The sequence below is a fragment of the Procambarus clarkii genome, chromosome 26 (genome assembly GCF_040958095.1).
Source record: "Procambarus clarkii isolate CNS0578487 chromosome 26, FALCON_Pclarkii_2.0, whole genome shotgun sequence".
In the NCBI taxonomy this organism is placed as follows: Eukaryota; Metazoa; Arthropoda; class Malacostraca; order Decapoda; family Cambaridae; genus Procambarus; species Procambarus clarkii.
The window spans coordinates 15,749,619-15,772,401 of record NC_091175.1 but is presented as its reverse complement, the minus strand read 5'-3'; the positions used below and the strand labels follow the sequence as shown (position 1 = coordinate 15,772,401).

Genomic DNA, 22,783 nt, shown 5'->3' with positions numbered 1-22,783 from the left:
TCTATACCTACTTCAAAGTCAAGTTGGGGTTTGGGTACCATCGGAAGTTTGTTTGATGGTGGTGTCACATTCATAAACATTTTGTTTGAATCATTGACCTCCACTGTGTTCACTGAATACAGATTCAGACTATAACCTCGGTATTTCACTCATTTCTTTGCCGTCATTTGTCAAGGTTCCATCACTTTGCACAAGGGTGATGCAGGATGTAGTTTTTTCTAGATTATGCATAGAAAAACTAGTATTTTGGATTCCTCTCTATGTTGCTTATGACCTTTTACTCTCTTGGCCTCTCATGGATTTTATGATTCCTGCAACTTTAGCTCAATTGTTTCTATTTATCTACATAGCCTTTTTTGTCTATCTTGGGATACAGTAGAGCATTTAAGATGCTTTGCAATTTGTTTTCTTCGCCTGCCATTCTTGTTCCATTTGGCTTTTTTTTCTCTTTCTCCTTAGTGGTGCTCCTTAGCACATATTTCTAGTGCTACCGTGCCTAAATAATACCTCTTAAACCACAGCCATTGTTTAACTTTGCATTATTTACCTGTCTTTCCCCCCAAAAAATTGTGATGGCTTGGTTTATTTCTTCCCACTTCATCTGTTACTGAAATTGATTTTGCCAAATTCTCCTCCTACTCAATTTCAAACTACAGTACCTGAACAGATCTATAGCCCATGCATGTCTCAACTTCAATTAGGTTGCGATCTAAGCAACATGTACTTGTAATCATTATGTCCCTATTAAGTTCATTATTTGTATAAATAAAATCTAAGGTCTTTTCTTTCCTAGCAAGTTCTACTATTTGCCGATTTAAGACAACTCTGTCACACATCTACAAGAGGTCATCTGTGTGTGACTGTTCACTAAAACTGCTTCCTGGGATTCTTTGGTATAAATGTATTTGTGAAATTTTTCAATTTTTGCTAAGTTAAAGTCGCAAAGCAACATGATGTTCGGAACAGGGTTTGTGAGGTTTTCTAAGCAGCATTCTATTTTTGCAAGTTGATCTTTAAACTGCTGAGCATTTGCATCTGGCGATTTATATACAAGAACAATCACCACATTTATAACTTCTATTTTGATTATCAGCACTTCCACCATATAATTTATGGTGGTACTGAACAAATACTGAACAATTTGGAGGATGTCGATCTGGTTAATTTCTTCAAAAGATCAGTCAGATGTAACACGAACGAGAAGCAATGGGTTCAAGCTGATCAAACCACAATGTAGAACAGAAAACAGGAGATGCTTTTTCACCCCATAGAGTTGTACACCCCATCTAACTGCCAAAGCTGTAAATGCCAAAAACTCTGCTGGGTTTTAACATTCACCTGGAAAAGATCGTCAGGGCAAATGAGGGGACCTTTGACAAGCTTCCGGCTTCCTGTCCTCATCGAGGCAACTAGTATTAATGACCCTCAGGTAAATTCAGGTCACCCTGTAGCCCATGTTTTCTATCATGTCTGAAAAAAACAGATTTCTCGTATCTGTATCTCATTCTCATAATACGTAGTCCTTCGTGTGAGTTTCAATCAAAACTTCAAACATTGTATTTGCCTTATTTAGGAAACCAATTAGAAAGTGGACTATCTCTGTTTTACATGTTTTGACGCCTAGTATGTTGGCAAATAAGAAAGACGTTATCATATCTGTGGAAGTGCTGGTTATTTTACTTGGTGTTCATATCTGTGGTTCTGGTAGGAGGTGCCACACTGTGTCCTGTCTAGCACTTGACCAAGTTGGTGGTAGACTTTGGACATTTCTTGCCATTCTCTGACTAACAAATCCCCTTGGTATTTATGGGTGGTGTTGTATTCATAACTTCCTCCTATTGCTTTTATTGGCTTGGTTCCTTTGATATCAAATGATGGGCAATCTGTTAAAACATTCTTTCTTGTTTAGTGAATTTTTAGTTTTGGGTGGGAAAAATGTACAATTTTCAAAGTGACATATACTGTACCTCTATTTAGGATATTTTTTCATTTTTTTCAGCTGTTTAAATTACCATGTTCCATTAGTTCTTCTGATAACCCATATTTGCATGCACCACCTGCATATTATTGGCAGATTCCTGGTTTGTGCTTTGTTGAATTGCGTTGGTTTATCCGTGGTACACTTTGTGTTGGTTCTTTGCTTCAAGATGTTGGTCGAGGTCTCTCAGATTCTTGTTGTTGCTCAGTCTTAACTGTTTCTATTCTTACTTTCTCTGACCACTTGTGCATGGATTACCTGCATATTATCCTTGCACTTTCATATATCCTGAAAACCTCCTCCATCATTTCAGGTGAAAGCTCTTTTCCTTGTTGAATTTCTTTGCTAATTTATTGTATTCAATGACATCTGGATTTGATTTAACTGCAAGAAGTATCTTTACTACTTTATTTTCTTCCTCCAGCATTTTTCCTTTACTTTCCCAGTGATGCTTATCTTTGTATAATATGATAAAGACTATGTACAATATTTAGATATCAGTGAACACAGTTCTATTTATGATGTTCACAGCACAACACAGACACCCATAGCATTCTGTCATTGTTTGGTGCATTTATGCATCTTGAAGCAATAATGAATGTTCCATTTGCCCAAACGCTGTGCATATTAGTGGCTCCAGGCTTTGTATGTACTAGCTCTATCTATAAATGTTTGCAACTCATTTTCAATGTACCTTTACCGTAATAAACATCTTATCTTATTCAGAAAATATACCTGTGCAAAATTATTCATATTCAGGGTTTAATTAAGAGGAGTCTGATAATAATAGCAGCACTGTGGCCACAGTTAGCAATACGAGCATTATATTACCAGCATTATGGTGAGTGAGGGCACGTCGTCACCTGACTACCATAATTACCTAAGTAGTTACAGAATGAGAGGTATGCTCATGGTGTCCCATCTTTCCAGTACACACTGTTGTATAACGCTTTGGAACCACTGCCGGTTTTGGTCTCCACCACCTTCTCACTGAACGTGTTCCAATGGTCTACCACTCTGATTGCAAAATTTAACTATCTAAAGTATTTTTGGCAGCTTTGTCTAGATACTGTACCTTAAACCTATGACCTCTTTCCTTGAAGTTCCAGGTTTCAAGAATTCTTCTATATCAATTTTGTTGATTCTTATTACTAATTTCTACATGCTGATAATATCACCATTTTTTCCTTCTATCTTATAGCTTTGGCATATTTAATGCCACTGACCTCTCCTCATAGCTCTTGTCTTTCACTTCTGGATGCCATTTTGTTGCATGTCTTTGCCCCTTTTCCAGTCTGTTGATGTGCTTCTTGAGATATACAATAATATGGAATATGCAGCACAACTGCTGCATATTCCAGTTTTGGTCTCATGAAGGTCATGAACAATTTATTTAATATTTCACCATCCATATACATGAAAGTAATTCTGAAATTAAAAAGCATAGCATAAGCTCCTCACACAATGTTCTTCATATGCTCCTTAGGTGAGTTTTTTATCTGGAACCACCCCATGATCTTTCTATTTATTAGAATTCATTAAATCTTTTGCACGTAATTTGTACATTGTGTGGACTATTTTTGTCTATTCCACATTCCATAATATTGCATTTATTCACATTAAATTTCATTTGCCAAATGTTGCACAATTTCAATTATGTGAATGGTCCAGGTCTTCCGTAAGGGCATGACAATCGCCTAAGTTCCTTATCTTCCCTAGTATCTTATCATCAGCAAACATGTTCATATAATTCTGTATTCCTTCTGGTATATCATTTTAGTAGACAATGAACATCACTGTGGTACTCCACTATTGACATTTCTCCAGTATGATACATTGCCTCTGACTGTTGCCCTCACTTTTCTGTCAGTCAGAAAATTTTTCATCCATGTTAGAAGTCTCCCTGTCACTCTTCCAGTATTTTCGTTTCCAGAACAACCTCTTATGTGGGACTCTGTCAAAAGCCTTTTCTACGTCCAGATAAATATAATTAACCTAACCATCTCTTTCCTGTAAAATCTCTGTGACCCTATCATAGAAAGTAAGTAGATTTGATACACACATGATCTTCCCGATTGAAAACCATACTGTCTTTGTTATTACAGTGGTACCTCAGTTTTCTAATTTGATCCGTTCCCAGAGACAGTACGAAAACCGAAATTAATTTTCCCATAAGAAATACTGTAATTGTAAATTGAATTAATCTGTTCCACACCCACAAATATATTAACCAAAAAATACATTTTATACTAAATAATACTCTTAGGTACCTTACCTTTATTGAGGACTCTTGTTAGCATATAGAAGACAGTGAGGAAGGGGGGAGGAGGAGAGGTGTTAGTGTTAGGAAGGCAAGTTCCCTTCCATTATAACAGCATTGATGACATTTGTGGGTTACTCTCTCTCATGTTTTGCAGGCATACCACTAGGACCTGGTTGTGACTCACTGCTTGCTTCTCTTACTAAGAATCCATCTATAGACATTTGTTTTTCCCTACATTTTAACACGTGTCTGTAGTGAGACATCACACTCACTATGAATGATCTCTTGTTTTTCCTCTATTGTCATTCTCACAACTATTTTCTTAGGTTGAACATACCACCGACTTTCAACATTACCACCGACTTTCTTGGAACCCATGGCATGATATATACAGTAATACAAACTTTTATCTTCAGAAACCAAAAAAGAACAACAATGAAATTCTTCACAAAGAATTCAAGCACAATCATCACTAGGCAGATACACCGAATCAAATTTTTCAAAGAAAATGAGCTCAAGACACGAAAACACTGGCAAACGAAAACCGAGGTTCCACTGTACAGTACAGTATCAACTTCAAGTTTCATCTCCATTAGTGCAACAATATTACATCTCAATCTGTATTATATAAATTAACTCCAGTATTTTTTATCTCACTTCATCTATGTTAGTATATGCAATTTTCATGAACATATTCCCTATCCCTTTGTCCTTTACTTCTCCCTTTTTCTAATGATTTTATTGATTTGCCTTTTTGTAACATTTCACAGCCTTCCTAATCTCTATCACTTTATAGAAAATAGATTTGATTTTTACTTCATACCTACTCTCACTTAAATGTTTTGCTTCAACGAGATATGTTTTGCAGGAGCAGGTATGTTACCACTGCGCCACAGGGACTGCACTCATTATGGCGCACAAAAATGTAGATACTGCAGGTGTATAAAACGTATATCATATAATAACAGCAAAAACATTAAGTTTTATTATTCAAAGAACCATATTAACTGAATATATCTCTTTGTACCATTATTCTACATGTTTAGTCACAAATAATAATATTGACAGCCAAATACAACATTGCACTTGAAGAAACCATGGTAAAAACATTCTAAATAAGAAGGAAATGTATTCATTGTATGTGCTGTTAGAATTTAGTGCAAAATATGCATTACTGGACTAAACTCCGATAACCAGTTTTGAGAATATTACACTCGCCAGAAATGATTAGTGGTACATAATGGTGCATACAAAAGTAGATAGTTTAATAGTATATATGCAGTGTAATAGTGGCATAAACACTGTTTTATTGTTTAAATCATATAATAATTATGTTGCTGATATGCACACCATATTTTTTTAGTAGAGCAATGTTCCACACATTTTATTACATAAATTTATCAAATTACACACTACTGATTATTATTACTGCATAAAACCATTCAGAGACTTTGACATAATTAAGTACAGTTATCTTGGCACTGCCTGTCCCATGGGCGGGGCTGGAGCACACCATGGCAATTGACTGCTCTGTCAACACCTGAATATTGCCCCACTTTCTCGCTCCATCACGGCCAAAGTACGTCTCAAACTAATTTCTTTTCCCCATGAACACGGAATACATTTTAACAATATTAGAAGGAAAACTTTTTTATACATTTTTTTTATACACATCTGGGTGTTGCATGATATAAACAGGGACACAGTCCAAAGGTTAACAGTTCTTTAGTGCTTACCTGGGCTCTGACAGACTTTCCAGGTATGAGTGTACTGTATAATGTCCGATTTGGAGAGAGAGATTCAGCGTAGTTTTCAATGCTCATCTTCAGGTGTACAGCTCTCTATCTGATCTAACAGCACATGTTTCTGTGGGAAATTTGTTTAATAAATGTAAATTCTATGAAAATTATGACTGTTGGCATGCTTTTTGAGTACTACAGAGCTATGGTTCCCAGCCTTTTGAAAACAGCACCATTTCTAATACTGTACTCAAAAGACCTGGGACCCTTGACACACTTTCATAAAGTGTGTCAAGTTAAAGAAAATTATTTTAAACCTTGCCTAATCAGGACATTCACCACTTACCACTAAGCCTCAGTGATTTAGATATACTGAGAATTTGAATCCAACTGTGGTTCACCAACTGGAAACCACTGCTATAGAGAGTTCACTTTCTTGAGCAGAATTGCTTCATAATTTGAGAAGATATTATGCATGTATGAGAAATTGATAAAATAATTTACATTGTTTACTAAAGTGCCTATGAGCCAACTACTGACCTCCCCCAGGGTGCAACACACAACAGTTGCCTAACATTCATGTACCTATTTACTGCAAGGTGAACAGATGTGTAAGGTGAAGAGAAACATGCCCAACCATTTCTGTCAGGCTTGGAAATTGAACCCAAGATGCTTCGACTAAGTCGATGATGAAGACCACTGTACTACAGGCTCTGTAAATGGTAAAGAGCATTCACTTTCTTGATCAGAAGTGTTTCATAACTTGATAGGATAGCATGCATGGTATATTATTCATATACAGTATTATGCATGTACAATGGCCCCCCCTCTGTTTACTAATTTAATATGTTCTCAGAGACGACCCATGACCTGAAAATTCGCAACCCGAAACAATTTTTCCCATAAGAAATAATGTAAATTGAATTAATCAGTTCCACACTCCTAAAAATATTAACTTCAAAATACTTTTCATACCTAATTCACATAAATATTTAGTACTATAGTACTAGTATGCGCAAGTTATAGCTTATCTTTATTGATGACTTGTTGACGTATGAAAGACGGTGAGGGACATTTCAATACACTCAACACTGCTTTTAGTACACAGTTCAGTTCAACCTACAACACCCATATCATGATATACTGTAATGTACAGTGGTACCTCAGCTTTCGAATTTAATCCGATCCCAGAAACGGTTCGTAAGCCGAAAATTCGTAAACTAAAGTGAATTTTCCCATAAAAAATAATGCAAATTGAATTAATCCATTCCACACTCCCCAAAAAATTAACTTCAAAGTCAATTTCATACCTAATTCACCCAAATCTTCAGTACTAAAGTACAGTACTGTATGTGCAAATTATTGCTTACCCTTGAACAAATCCACAAGGGCTGTGACAAGGGTGGATGGCATGATATATAATGTTTACAATGCTGTATTTTTATTCAAAACCCCAAAAAGCCGAACAATTAAATTCTTTATAAAGAATTCTAACGCGATCGTCACTAGGCGGGAGGCACTGGTAAACTGAAGCGCGGGTTACGGTGCCACCAGGAACCACGTGTTAGGTCGCCCATACGCGTATCAACCAACTACTTTACCCAAGGCAAAGCTCGTCACCTGATTCACATTTTATGAAGAAATTTGGCTCGTAACCTGAAAAGTTCATAAATATGGGCATTCGTAAGCCGGGGTGTCACTGTACATTATGAGGATCCCCTTAGTACAGTTGGGTTCGTTCTCGACTCACAATCGAGAATTTCAGGTTCTCGAGAATGCTGTTCCGGGAAGGACAGAAATAACTGGGTGTGTTTCCTATCACCTAATGCCCCTGTCCACTGAGCAATAAATAGGTACCCAGGAGTCAGCTATTTGTGACCTGGTACCCCAGGTCCTTACAAAAACCTAGACAAAGTGTATGGAGTAACACTTAGCAAATGGAATTTAATATGAATAAATGCCATGTTATGGAATGTGGCATAAGAGATAATAGGCCACACACACACACAACCTACAAATTATGTGAAAAAACTTTAAATAATTCTGAAAAGAGAGAGATCCAGGGGTCATTTTGGATAGAAAACTGCAACCTGAGTACCACAAACGCGAGTATATGCGAGCCGCGACTGGCCTTTAGAAACTTGTGTGAGGTGTCATTCAAAACCTTGTAAACCACATATGCCTAACTAATCCTGGAGTATGCAGCTCCACCATGGAGTCCATATCTCTTCAAGCACAAGACTAAATTGGAGAAGGTTCAAAGGTTTGCCACCAGACTAGTACAGCTCTCCTTGTAGCTCACACCCCTCACACCAGGTGAGGGGTGTGAGCTACAAGGAGAGACTACGGGAACTAAAACTCACGTTGCTGGAAGACAGAAGAGTTAGGGGAGACATGATCATCACAATCAAAATTCTCAGAATTGATAGACTAGATAAAGACAGTTTATTTAACACAAGGAGTACATGCACTAGAGTACACAGTTGAAAATTGAAGACTCAAATCTGCCACAGAGATGTTAGAAAGATTTTTTTGTCAAATTAGTTAATAAATGGAATACATTAGTAAATGAAGTGGTAGAAGCAGACTCCATACACAGTTTCAAATGTAAAAATGTTAGAACCCAATAGACTCGGGATCTTATACACCATCTACCTGGACCTAAAAAAGGCTTTCAACTGAGTTCCAGATAAGAGGTTATCAGGAAAGTGTAACATATTGGATGAATGACAGGTAGGCTTCTAACGTGGATGAAAAAATTGTTAACTGACAGAAAAATGAAGGCAGTAATCAGAGGCAATGTATCAGACTGGAGAAATGTCAAGTAGAGTACCACAGGGTTCAGTTCTTGCACCAGTAATGTTCATTGTCTACATAAACGATCTACCAGATGGAATACAGAATTATATGAACATGTTTGCTGATGATGCTAAGATAATAGGGAAGATAAGAAACTTAGATGATTGTCATGCCCTTCATGAAAACCTGGACAAAATAAGTGTGGAGCACCATTTGGCAAATTGAATTTAATGTGAATAAATGTCATGCTATGGAGAGTGGAATAAGAGAACATAGACCTACACAACCTATAAATTATGAGAGAAATATCTAAAGAATTCTGATAAAGAAAGAGATCTCGGGGTGGTTCTAGATAGTTTTCTATCACCTGGGTACCACATAAAGAACATTGTGCGAGGAGCCTATGCTACACTTTAACTTCAGAATTGCTTTTAAAATACATGGATGGCGAAATACTAAAGAAATGCTTCACAACTTTTGTTAGACCAGAGCTCTAATATGCAGTGGTTGTATGGTGCCCATATCTTAAGAAGCACATCAACAAACTAAAAAGGTGCAAAGATATGCAACTAAATAGCTCCCAGAACAGAAGGACAAGAGCTACAAGGAGAGGTTAGAGGCATTAAATATGCCAAAACTAGAAGATAGAAGAACAAGAGGCAATATGATCACTACGGACAAAATAGTAACGAGAATCAAACTGGTAGGGAAGAATTCCTGAGACATGGAACTTCAAGAACAAGAGGTCATAGATTTAAACTAACTACACAAAGCTACCGAAGAAATACAGTACAGTATAAGGAAAATTCACTTTTGCAAACAGTGGTAGACAGTTGGAACAAGTTAGGCGAGGTGGTGGTGGAGGCCAAAACTGTTAGTAATTTCAAAATGTTATTTGACAAAGAGTTCTGGAAGACGGGACACCACGAGTGTAGCTCTCATCCTGTAACTACACTTAGTTAATTACTACACTTGGTAATTATAAACTGGTAATTTGGTAATTATAATTATAAACTAAAATTATAAACTATAAACTGATAATTACCAGTTGGCTGCCAGTTGAAAGGAGAGACCAGAGAGCCAAAATTCTTAAAATACTGTACAGGCATGGCAAAATATTAAAAAAAAATCACAACTTTGTGAGATCAAAATTGAAATATGCAGTGTTTGTATGGGGCCAACCTTCTTTGTCGTCAACATCAATGACAGAAATGGAAATATTACAAACTACATCATCAAATTTACAGATGACACTAAGATTGATGGTAAAGTGGGAAGTGAAAATGATGTTCAGGCTTTACAAAGAGATCTACATGAACTCCACAAATGGTCAGATGGTTGGCAAATGCTTTTTAATATAAAAAATGCAAGACGATTGATTGATTGATGAAGATTAAGCCACCCAAAAGGTGGCATGGGCATGAATAGCTCGTAAGTGGTGGGTGGCCCTTTTGAGCCATCACCAGTATCAATAGATGATACTGGAGATCTGTGGAGGTGCGACTGCACCCAGCGTGACGGGAGATGTCTCCCGTGTTTTAAACAGATGAAGAAGATGAAGATGAAGCCACCCAAAAGGTGGCTCGGGCATGAATAGCCCAGAAGAGGTGGCCCTTTTGAGTCATCACCAGTATCAATAGATGATACTGCAGATCTGTGGAGGTGCGACTGCACCCTTCGTGACGGGAGATGTCTCCCATGTGAATGTGTTAAAATGAAGATGAAGCCACCCAAAAGGTGGCACGGGCATGAATAGCTCGTAAGTGGTGGCCCTTTTGAGTCATCACCAGTATCAATAGATGATACTGGAGATCTGTGGAGGTGCAACTGCACTCTGCGTGACGGGAGATGTCTCCCATGAATGTGTCCAAGATGACGATTAAGCCATCCAAAAGGTGGCACAGGCATGAATAGCCCGTAAGTGGTGGCCCTTTTGAGCCATTACCAGTATCAAGAGCTGATACTGGAGATCTGTGGAGGTGCAACTGCACCCTGCGTGACGGGAGATGTCTCCCTTGTTACTGGTGACTGAAATGCAAGATCTTGCATGTGGGTCATAACAAACCACATCACAACTACCAAATTACCAACATTACCTTGCAGCAGATTGATGAAGAAAAGGACCATGGAGTCCGAGTCCATTATTCACTGAAAATTAATGACAAGTGGGAGCTGTGGTAAAAAAATAAAAAAAAAAGGTTAACCAAAGGGGCCTCGTAGCCTGGTGGATAGCGCGCAGGACTCGTAATTCTGTGGCGCGGGTTCGATTCCCGTACGAGGCAGAAACAAATGGGCAAAGTTTCTTTCACCCTGAATGCCCCTGTTACCTAGCAGTAAATAGGTACCTGGGAGTTAGTCAGCTGTCACGGGCTGCTTCCTGGGGGTGGAGGTCTGGTCGAGGACCGGGCCGCGGGGACACTAAAAATCATAATCAAGATATCATCATCAAGATAACCTCAAGATAACCCTAAGAAAAGTCAAGCAAACCTCTGCCTTCTGCAAAAAGGTAGTTATTCAACAGTATAAATCTTTGTATAATCCAAGTGGTGCAACCCCCCCCCCCACACTTAGATTAATGTATCCAAGCATGGAAACCTCATCTTCAGATAGACATAGCTGCTTTGAAACTAGGCCAACAGTGGCCATCAAAAAACATTCCAGAACTAAATCGACTCTCATACCAGGAACAGTTAAGGGTCACAGGGCTAACACCACCACAAACCAGACATGACAGGGCTAACAACACCACAAACCAGACATGACAGGGCTAACAACACCACAAACCAGACATGACAGGACTAACACCACCACAAACCAGACATGACAGGGCTAACACCACAAACCAGACATGAAAGGACTAATACCACCACAAATCAGACATGACAGGGCTAACAACACTGCAAACCAGACATGACAGGGATAACAACACTGCAAACCAGACATGACAGGGATAACAACACTGCAAACCAGACATGACAGGGATAACAACACTGCAAACCAGACCTGACAGGGCTAACAACACTGCAAACCAGACATGACAGGGCTAACACCACCACAAACCAGACATGACAGGGCTAACAACACCGCAAACCAGACATGACAGGGCTAACACCACCACAAACCAGACATGACAGGGCTAACACCACAAACCAGACATGACAGGGCTAACACCACCACAAACCAGACATGACAGGGCTAACAACACCACACACCAGACATGACAGGGATAACAACACCACAAACCAGACATGACAGGGCTAACACCACCACAAACCAGACATGACAGGGCTAACAACACCACAAACCAGACATGACAGGACTACCACAAACCAGACATGACAGGACTACCACAAACCAGACATGACAGGACTACCACCACCACAAACCAGACATGACAGGGCTAACAACACTGCAAACCAGACATGACATGGCTGATCTCATCGAAACTTTTAAAATACTGTACTGAACAATTTGGAGGATGTTGATTCTGTCAACTTCTTCAAAAAGTCAGGTGTCAGATGTAACAAACAAGAAGCAACGGTTTCAAGCACAACAAACCACAATGTAGGACTGAAAACAGGCGATGCTTTTTCAACCAAAGGATTGTAAACTCATGGATTCGCCTACCCTCAGAGCAGTAAATGCCAAAACTCTGTTGAACTTTAGAATCCAGCCCAATAAAATCATCAGGACAAATGGGGGACTTTTGATAAGACCTTTTACCGGGTTTCTGTCCTCGTCAAGACAATTAGAGAGTGGCCCTCAGGTAAATTCAGGTAAACTGGAAAAGGTGCAAAGACATGTAACTTAATGGCTTTCAGAACTGGGACACAATACCTACGAGGAGAGGTTAGAGTTGTTAAATATACTAAAGCTAGAAGATAGAACAAAACAAGGGTATATGATCAATATGTACAAAATAATAACAGGAATCGACAAAATTGACAGAATTTTTTAAAACTACATTTTCAAGAATAGGTCATAGGTTCAAATGAAGGAAACAAAGCTGCTACAAAAAAATTATAAAGTTCACTTTTGCAGAGTGGTAGATGGTTGGAACAAGTGAGAACTATGAGGATGGTTGTGGGATGATGTGATTAAGTTAATGTATTTATTTAATTTACCTTCGAAAGTGAACTGTATAATGAATGTTTGTTAATGGACTGTATTCCATAGGTGTATTTTCACATAAAACCACAGTTGGGGGTTGTAGTGTTAGTATTAATTGGGATAGAGCAGAATGAGTATTTATTAAATGTAAATTAATTATCAGTATTTATTTATTACTTCAATTTGACAATTTCTGCTCTATCCATAGATTAGTATTAAACTGTTTCAACCACTTAGCTGTTTAGTAGAACAGTGGTCCTATGTCTCGAGTGGCGTCACCACCTAGCCAGTTTGCCTCGTGTTCAACACCCACGCCTTGTGATGTCTGTCTACTCTCCTGGTGTCTGGCTACTCCTTGCTGTGCAGATCAGTTAAGCCTGCCAGTAATTTATTCTTTAATAAGAGCACCAAGAGATTAATACCTATTTAAATGAAATATTAAGGTTGTTACTACACTATGTGCTTGCTTAGTTTTAGTGGTGGCTATGCAGCCTAACTGGGACCACATATAACCTAACCAGAAACTGGCCAAAATCTCAATAAGGTACTTAAATTGTGAACCGGAAACTGCTGTGAACTTCTCAAGAGTAGACGTTACAAATTCTAGCAGCAGCAGATGTAAACTATGTTGTTCGCTATGAAATGACGAAACAACAAACATAGCAGCCAACATCCACATCTGACAAGTGTTCCTGTCCTCACCAAGATGGATGAGTTTCCTTAACCATTCACACTCATGTGAGCCAGAATATTTGATTTAATTCAGGAAAGTGGTAACTAGTTAAATCCATGCAGGATTGTATTAGTTATCTTAAATAGTATAAGTGTCAAACCTATAAACAGTACTATATTTATTTAACGAAGAGAGCTAAATTATTAGTTTAACACTTTCGCTCGTTAACAACGCAGTATGGTGTCAAAAATTTAGTAGACGAACGTTTGGTAATGATGCAGCAAAAATTTAAAAAGTTGGCCAGTTTTCAGCTTGGCTTTGGGAACGGCACGCTGCAGTTTTGGACTTTATATGCATATACTCCTGTAGGGAATTTTATTGCGAACACATTGATACCAAAATGAAAGACCTAGGACAAGAATTGAGGTAACAAAGTTGAAAAGAGTATACACATTTTATTGCTTTTGATCGCTCACGGCTAATGCGCAACCACTTTCTCCTTTTGCTGTGGCTGGTACGCCACAATTTATGTGCATTATATGCATATACAGTACTCCTGTAGGGAATTCTATTGCGAACAAATTGATACCAAAATGAAAGACCTAGGACGAGAATTGAGGTGACAAAGCAGTGGTACAAAGACTGTACCCTGAGATACAGAGGTTTTAACTGCGCTTGGACTTGATTTTATATGGTTGACTGTTACTCTGTGTTTTGTTCGACAGAAAATTGAGTATCCACCGTCCTACTTTACCAGTTATTCCTATTGACCTCATTTTGTGTGCTATCGCTCCGTAGTCACATTTATCGAATGCCTTACCTTCAGATTACCTTGAGGTGATTCTGGGGCTTAGCAACCCCGCGGCTCAGTCGTCGACCTAGCCTCCCCATTGCTGGACTGGTCAACCAAGCTGTTGGACACGGCTGCTCGCAGCCTGACATATGATTCACAGCCTGGTTGATCAGGTATCGTTTGGAGATGTTTGTCAAGTTTTCTCTTGAACACTGAGGGGTCAGCCAGTTATGCCCCTTATGTGAAGTAGAAGCATATTGAACAGTCTGAGGCCTCTGATGTTAATAGAGTTCTCCCTCAGAGTACCTGTTGCACCTCTGCTTTTTAATGGGGGGTATTCTGCACATCCTGCCATGCCTTCTGGTCTCATGTGATGTTATTTCTGTGTGCAGGTTTGGGGCCAGCCTCTCTACTATTTTCCACATGTAAATTATTATGTATCTCTCCCGCCTGCGCTCAAGAGAATACAGATTTAGGTTCTTTAGTCAGTCCCAATAGTTTGGACGCTTTACTAAGTCGATTCTAGCAGTAAAGAATCTCTGCACGCTCTCCAGGTCAGCAATTTCTCAGCTTTGAAAGGGGCTGTCATTGTGCAGCAGTATTCCACTCTAGAGAGCTCTAGCATCTTGAAAAGTATCATCATCGGTATAGCATCTCTGGTGTGAAAGGTTCGTGTTATCCGACCTGTCATTTTTCTTGCAGTTGTGACGGCTACTTTATTGTGTTCTTTAAACGTAGGGTCTTCCGACATGAGTACACCCATGTCCGATGTGAGAATGAAAAAAGTACTGGAGCAAGCACAGTACCCTGGGGGACTGAACTCTTCATGGTTGATGAACTGGATTTGATTTTGTTGATTTGCACATTGGGTTCTATTAGTCAGGAAATTGTAGATCCATCTGCCTATTTTTCCGGTAATTCCTTTTGAACGCATTTTATGTGCAATAATACCATGGTCACACTTGTCAAAGGCTTTTGCAAAATCTGTGTAAATTACATCAGTGTTTTGTTTGTCTTCCATGGCATCTAGTGCCATGTCATAGTGATCCAGCAACTGTGATAGGCAAGAGCGCCCTGTTCTGAAACCATGTTGTCCGGGATTATGGAGATGTTGTGATTCCATGTATTTTGTGATCTTACTTCTTAGCGCACTCTCAAAGATTTTTTTGATGTGTGATGTTAGTGCTATCGGTCTGTAATTTTTTGCCTCTGCCTTATTTTTTCCTTTATGGAGTGGTGCTATCTCTGCTGTTTTTAGTATGTCAGGGATAACGCCAGTATCTAGGCTTTGTCTCCAAAGAATGTGACGGGCCTGCTATAGTGGTTTTTTACAGTTCTTGATGAATATCTCGTTCGAAGAATCAGGGCCTGGTGCAGAGTGCATAGGCATACTGTCTATGGCTTCTTCAAAATACAGTGGGGATAGGGTGACATCTGATATATGATTTGATGTTGGTATCATATCCATGAAAAATTCATTTGGGTTATCAACCTTCAGTGTGTTTAGTGGCTCGCTGAAAACAGAGTCGTACTGATTCCTCAGTATTTCGCTCATTTCTTTGTCGTCATCTGTTAAAGTTCTATCTCCCTTTCGCAGTGGCCCGATACTAGATGTGGTTTTTGATCTTGATTTTGCATAGGAGAAAAAATATTTTGGATTTCTCTCTATTTCACTAATGGCCTTTTGCTCTCTTTGCCTCTCCTGAGTTTTGTATAATTTCTGTAGATTTAGTTCAATTGTTTCTATTTCTCTACCTAACCTTCTTCCCTGTTCTTGAGATAAGGTGCGACTCAAGTTTTTACGCGATTCATTTTCTTCGCCTATAGAGGGAACAACGTTCCCGTTCCAATCTGCATCTCTTCCGCTTTTTTCTTAGGGGTATACGGTTTGAGCATATTTCTAGTGCTACTGAGGGTGTTTTTTTTCCAGGCACTGGTTCAGGTTTGCATTTTCTAGCTGTTCTTCCCAGCATATTTCTGTGGTCTTAGTTTATTTGCTCCCAGTTTATCTATTTATTATTAAAGTTGAATTTACTGAAATCTCCTTCACTGGGAATCAGGACTGGTTTTGAAGGTCTATTCCCTATTGTCACGTGAATCCCCTGCATAGCAGTGGAACTGCCTTTTCCCTTCACCTTCAATACCTCTGCACTGGAAGTCTACATCTATACCATCCCAGATGAGTCATCAGTCCTGCCACCTCTCCATTACCCCCAGGGCCTGGCACGGCCTGGTACGACTCAGAGGCAAGCCGGGCACCTCTGCTAACCGGTAGTTTGCCCCCACATAAAAGCAGTTAGCCGCCATCAACTGGCAGTAGTGCAGCTCAACACAAAGGCACCGCCAGCGAGTTTTCACCGCGAGTGAAAATTTGTCACAATCTAAGTAGTTCTCTAATCTGTGGTTGGTTATGTCCAGATAGATATCCTGGTATAATATTATTGTTTGCTTTTTTCCATCTTAGACTAGGCAGGTTGAAGTTACCTAGGAAAATAATATCAGGTATTGGGTTTGCTAAATTATCAAAGTTACTCTCTATTTTGTTATCTTTTCTGTGAATTTCTCAGCCATTGTATCTGCCAGTTTGTATTTTTTTTTTTTTTGAGATACAGTATATACAAGAGTTGTTACATTCTTGTACAGCCATTAGTACGCGTAGCGTTTAGGGCAGGTCCCTGGAATACGACCCCCACAAAGAATCTTTTTTACAACCAAGTACCCATTTTACTGTTGAGTTAAACAGAGGCTACAGTTAAGGAATTGCGCCCAGTAAATCCTCCCCGGCCAGGATACGAACCCATGACAAAGCGCTCGCGGAACGCCAGGTGAGTGTCTTACCACTACACGGAGACTGGTTAGAATAATAAATAAGTTTATCTTCTCTATTTTTTCTCCCAGTACCTCTCTGAATATCGAGTTTGTTCTGACCAGTGCTGATTGTTGTAGGGCTGCTGCCTGCGTAGTTGTAGCTCTCTTGTAGTGTAATTACCTAAATATAGTTACAGGATGAGAGCTACGCTCGTGGTGTCCCATCTTCCCAGCACACACAGTCATATAACACTTTGAAACTACTGACAGTTTTGGCCTCCACCACCTTATCATCTAACTTGTTCCATCCATCTACCACTCTGTGAAAGTGAATTTTCTTGTATTTCTACAGCATCTTTGTTTAGTTAGTTTAAATCTATGACCTCTTGTTCTTGACATTCCAGGTCTCTGGAAATCTTCCCTATCCATTTTATCAATTCCTGTTACTATTTTGTATGTAGTGATCATATTGCCTCTTATTCTTCTATCTTCCAGTTTTGGCATATATAATGCCTCTGACCTCTCCTTGTAGCTCTTGTCCTTCAGTTCTGGAAGCCACTTCGATGCATGTCTTTGCACTTTTTCCAGTTTGTTGATGTGCTTCTTAAGATATGGGCACCATACAACTGCTGCATATTCCAGCTTTGGTTTAACAAAAGCCGTGAACAAATTCTTTAGTATTTTGCCATCCATGTATTTAAAAGCAATTCTGAAGTTAGAAAGTGTAGCATAGACCCCTCTCACTATGTTCTTTATGTGATCCTCAGGGGATAGTTTTCTGCCCGAAATGCTGTGCATACTAGTGGCTTTACAAGCATGTAAACACATCATGCTATGTACTCTCATAAATCCAATGTAACTTCTTGTATATTTTTCTATCAGAAAATGTTTCATCCATGTTAGAAGCTTACCTGTCACCCCTCCAATATATTCCAGTTTCCAGAACAACCTCTTATGTGGAACTCTGTCGAAAGCCTTTTTTTAGGTCCAGATAGATGCAGTCAACCCAACTATCTTTTTCCTGTAAAATCTCTGGCTCAATCATAGAAACTGAGTAAATTCGTTACACAGGATCTTCCAGACTGAAAAGCATACTGATGATCTGATATTATATAGTTTGTCTCTAGGTGTTCTACCCATTTAGTTTTTAATTATATTTCCCAATATTTTGACTATTACACTTGTCAACAATACAGGTCTATAATTGATGAGGTCTTCCCTGCTGCCACTTTTGTAGATTGGAACTATGTTAGCCTTTTTCCACACATCTGCTATAACTCCTGTACACAGGGATGCCTGAAAAATCAGTTTAAGTGGAATGCTGAGTTCGGGTGCACATTCTCTCACAACCCATGATGAAACTCCATCTGGCCCAATTGCTTTGTTCTTACTTAGCTCCTTGAGCATTTTTTCCATTTTGTCTCTAGACACCTCTATGTGCTCTACGTTGTTCTCTGGAATTCTTATTGTGTTTGGTTCCGTGAAGATTTCATTTTGCACAAACACACTTTGGAACTTTTCGTTTAATGTTTCACACATTTCATTTTCATTTTCCGCGAATCTGTTTCCCATTTTCAACCTCAGAATATTATCCTTTACCTGCAATTTGTTGTTTATGAATTTATAGAATAGGCCTATTTCTGTTTTATATTTGTCCACTATCCCTTTTTCAAAATTTCTTTCTGTGTCTCTCCTCACTGCCATGTAAGTGTTTCTCACATCTTTGTATCGCTGGAATATTTGGGGGTTTGGCCTCTTCCTACATTGATTTCATTTTTGAGTCTTTTGGTCACTGGTCCTCTTGTAATGTCTGTTGAACCAATCCTGTTTTCTGGTCCTGCATCTCTGTTTTGGTATGTATGTTTGTGTGCCTTCATCGCAGGTATCAAGTAGGTATATTTCGCAGAATTTGGCATACATCTCATTTACTTCCTTGCCTAGCGACAAGTCTGTCCACTTATTCTCATTAAAAAAATTTCCAAGTTCTCCCATAGTGTCCTTTCTTGAAATCGAGTCTAACAACCGTTTCAATGTTCTCTTTTTCTTCTAGATTATATTTCAAAGCATATGTAATGTCCAACAAGACATGATCACCCTTTCCCAAGGGAGGAAGATACTGGATGTCAAATATCTCTTCTTCTTTCCTGGTGAATATTAGATCCAGTACTGATAGAACATTCCCTTCCCTCATTCTTGTGGGTTGCTTGATGTAATTACCTAAGTGTAATTACCTAAGTGTAGTTACAGGATGAGAGCTACGCTCGTGGTGTCCCGTTTTCCCAGCACTCTTTTGTCATATAACGCTTTGAAACTACTGACGGTCTTGGCCTCCACCACCTTCTCACCTAACTTGTTCCAACCGTCTACCACTGTTTGCGAAAGTGAATTTTCTTATATTTCTTCAGCATCTGTGTTTAGCTAGTTTAAATCTATGACCACTTGTTCTTAAAGTTCCAGGTCTCAGGAAATCTTCCCTATTGATTTTATCAATTCCTGTTACTGTACTATTTTGTATGTAGTGATCATATTACCTCTTTTTCTTCTGTCTTCTAGTTTTGGCATATTTAATGCCTCTAACCTCTCCTCGTAGCTCTTGCCCTTCAATTCTGGGAGCCACTTAGTAGCATGTCTTTGCACCTTTTCCAGTTTGTTGATGTGCTTCTTAAGATAGAGTGTTGAGTTCATGTGTTGATACATGAATGTCTCCAGAATGAGGTTTACAAATCTGCCTGTCCAAATGTCCTCTGTTCTTACTTCGAAGGCCTCCCAGTCTATTACTTTGAAGTTGAAGTCCCCAGTACCAACAATCACGATTTATCTTTATCTGCTTGTACTATAATCTCTCTCATGACCATTATGAGGCCCTCTAGTTTGACATCAAGTTCTTCCTTAGTCCATGTGTTGCTAGCTGGTGAAATGTAGGCATTTACAATTATCAGTTTATCATCCTGATTCCAGACCTACAATGCCATTATATCAACTTCTCGAGGGTTGTTACGTATTAACTCTCTCATCTTCAGGTGTTCTTTCACCAGCAGAGCCACTACTCCCCCCTTCCTAATTTTCTTTTCACGTCTCCAAACCGAATAGCCCCTTTGGGAATATGATCTCATGTAAAATATTTTCAAGTTTCGTCTGTTAATGTGACAATATCTGGGACCTTGAACTGAATTATATCCTTCAACTCCATTATTTTTTTGAGATATATACAAGAGTTGTTACATTCTTGTACAGCCACTAGTACGCGTAGCGTTTCGGGCAAGTCCTTAATCCTATGGTCCCTGGAATACGATCCCCTGCCGCGAAGAATCGTTTTTTCATCCAAGTACACATTTTACTGTTGCGTTAAACAGAGGCTACAGTTAAGGAATTGCGCCCAGTAAATTCTCCCCGGCCAGGATACGAACCCATGACATAGCACTCGCGGAACGCCAGGCGAGTGTCTTACCACTACACCACGGAGACTTATTTTTTATCTCACTCCATCTATGTTGGTATATAAAATTTTCAGGAACATGTTCCCCTTCTCTCTGTTCTTTTGTTTCCCCTTCTCTCGGCTCTTTACTTTCCCCTTCCTCTATTGATTTTGTTGCTTTGTTTGTATGTACCATTTCACAAGCTTTCCAGTCCCTAACACTTTGTAGAAAAAAGAATTTCTGTCTTCTTCATTTCTATCCCCATTTAGATGTTTCGCTTCATTGACGTTCATTTTCAGCTTTTCTCTGTCTTCCTTTGAGACATACTGTCTAATTGACCAAAGTTTGCCATCCTCATCACATTGCAATTTCCAAGTATTTCTAAGCACTTCTGTCATATGTTTCACTCTATTAAATGTCACTCTTACGGGGAGGTTCTTGTCTCTCATATTTCCTATCTTCCTAAAATCAATGACAATTTCTTATGAATTTAGGCCTTCTCCTAATCCTACTATTTTTCTCTATGATTTTTATCTTTTCTGCTGCTCTCTCCACCCTAGATGAAATCTCCTTCTCTAAACACCCAAAAATTATTATGGACTTACTGTACTTCTATCTGCAAGGTTTTGTACTAATTTACTGTTGGTTACCAGTACTTTCCTAATTGCTTGCCTAATCATAGCTTCTTGTTTGTCATTTCTGGTTTTGACTTCCAAACACTCTTCCTTGATTGTCTTTTTCACTTTTACAACCAGCCCATACGTCTCTCTTATTTCTTCTTTATACTTTTTTAGTTCTATATTACCCTCCTTTATGTGAGTTGTCAATGAAGTTTCTCCTTGCATATCCTTGCCTAACTCCATGTTAGCCCTCAGGGTTCCTTGGAGTTGTTCACCATATGAGTATTTTCTTGTTAATTTCTTCAAATTCACCCCTCTTCATTTTCCGTGCCTCATTATCTTTCACTAGTTCCTTGATGTGTTCTTCCTGTATCCTTACCTTATCAGTCAAGCTGGTAATTTCCTTACCTGGCTGGAAAATACCTCTCTTTAAATTAAAAATTTTGATTTGAGGCCATTTTCTTGTTCTAATTGAATTACCTTTTCTTCATAATAATTACCTTCATGTGTAATTGTATCTGTGCTTCTGGTATGCAAGTGGGTCTGTCATCCAGTTCCATGCATTCTCTATGTTCCCCATTTTGAAATCTCTCTCATCTTGGTATAAAAAAAACAAAAAACATGGAAATTGCCTACCCATCGAATTCATACATGCCAACACTGCTGCAATTTAGAATCCAAATAGTTAAAATCATCAGGACAAAAGGGGGAACCTTAGACAAGCTGCTGGCTTCCTGTCCTCATCAAGGCCACTAGAGATATAGTGCCCCCCCCCCCTCAGGTAAATTTAGGTAAAACCGTCAATACTGTAGTTTCAGAATCATATGACAGAGTACAGGGAAGACGGGACACCACAAACACAGCTCAAATCCTCTAATTACATTTCGGTAATCAAAAATTACAATTAGGTTATTAAGACCTGCAAACTTCCGACACTTTTAGGCCAAGCCAGCGCCAGACACCAACTATGTTTCACCGAATTGGTCTACGTTTTGCCCAAAATGCTTTGTATAGTAATGATTTGGTTTGATGTCCACTAACAATAGCTATCATTATACTTATTTATTTATTTATGTACTTATTTATTTATTTATTTATTTATATACAAGAAGGTACATTGGGGTTAACAGAGAACATAGAAATTAAGTTGATTTTATATTTTTGTCAAACCACTAGCACGCACAGCGTTTCGGGCAAACCTCTGTCTTATGTTTATTGCAAGTACTGTATATTATAAATAAATTATTAATAATTATTATTATTACTGTTGTTGTTATTATTATAACAACAATTCCCCACCTAAAGAACCGACCAGAAAACGGGAACAAAAAACCTTATAAACTTGCCTGTGACCCCAAGCGATAAGGTCGCCATGGGGTCAACCCCCCACCATTGAAGAGCAATCCCACCAGAAGTATCATGGCCCCAAAGGGTAACCCGTTACCCAGCGGCGGCCACCCAAACGTCCACTCGTCGTCAGGGTCACTAGACGTTCATTCGTCAACGTCATTAGACGTTCACTCGTCGTCAAGTCTCTAGACGTCCAGACGTCGTCAGGGTCGTCTCTCCGCGGTGATGGCTGTG

At 39.0% G+C, this 22,783-nt stretch overlaps 1 long non-coding RNA gene across 3 annotated transcripts in view; it reads right to left on the bottom strand.

The window, feature by feature from the left end:
• The window catches only part of LOC123756817 (uncharacterized), a 26,182-nt gene extending 3,399 nt beyond the window's left edge, over positions 1–22,783 (bottom strand). The window contains exons 1-3 of one of the 3 annotated variants that reach the window (XR_006772679.2): positions 22,546–22,783; positions 12,407–13,266; positions 5,978–6,107 (exon numbers count right to left, since the gene is read on the bottom strand). This is a non-coding gene — a long non-coding RNA (uncharacterized lncRNA). The other 2 variants (XR_011229726.1, XR_006772678.2) reach the window with 2 other exon arrangements.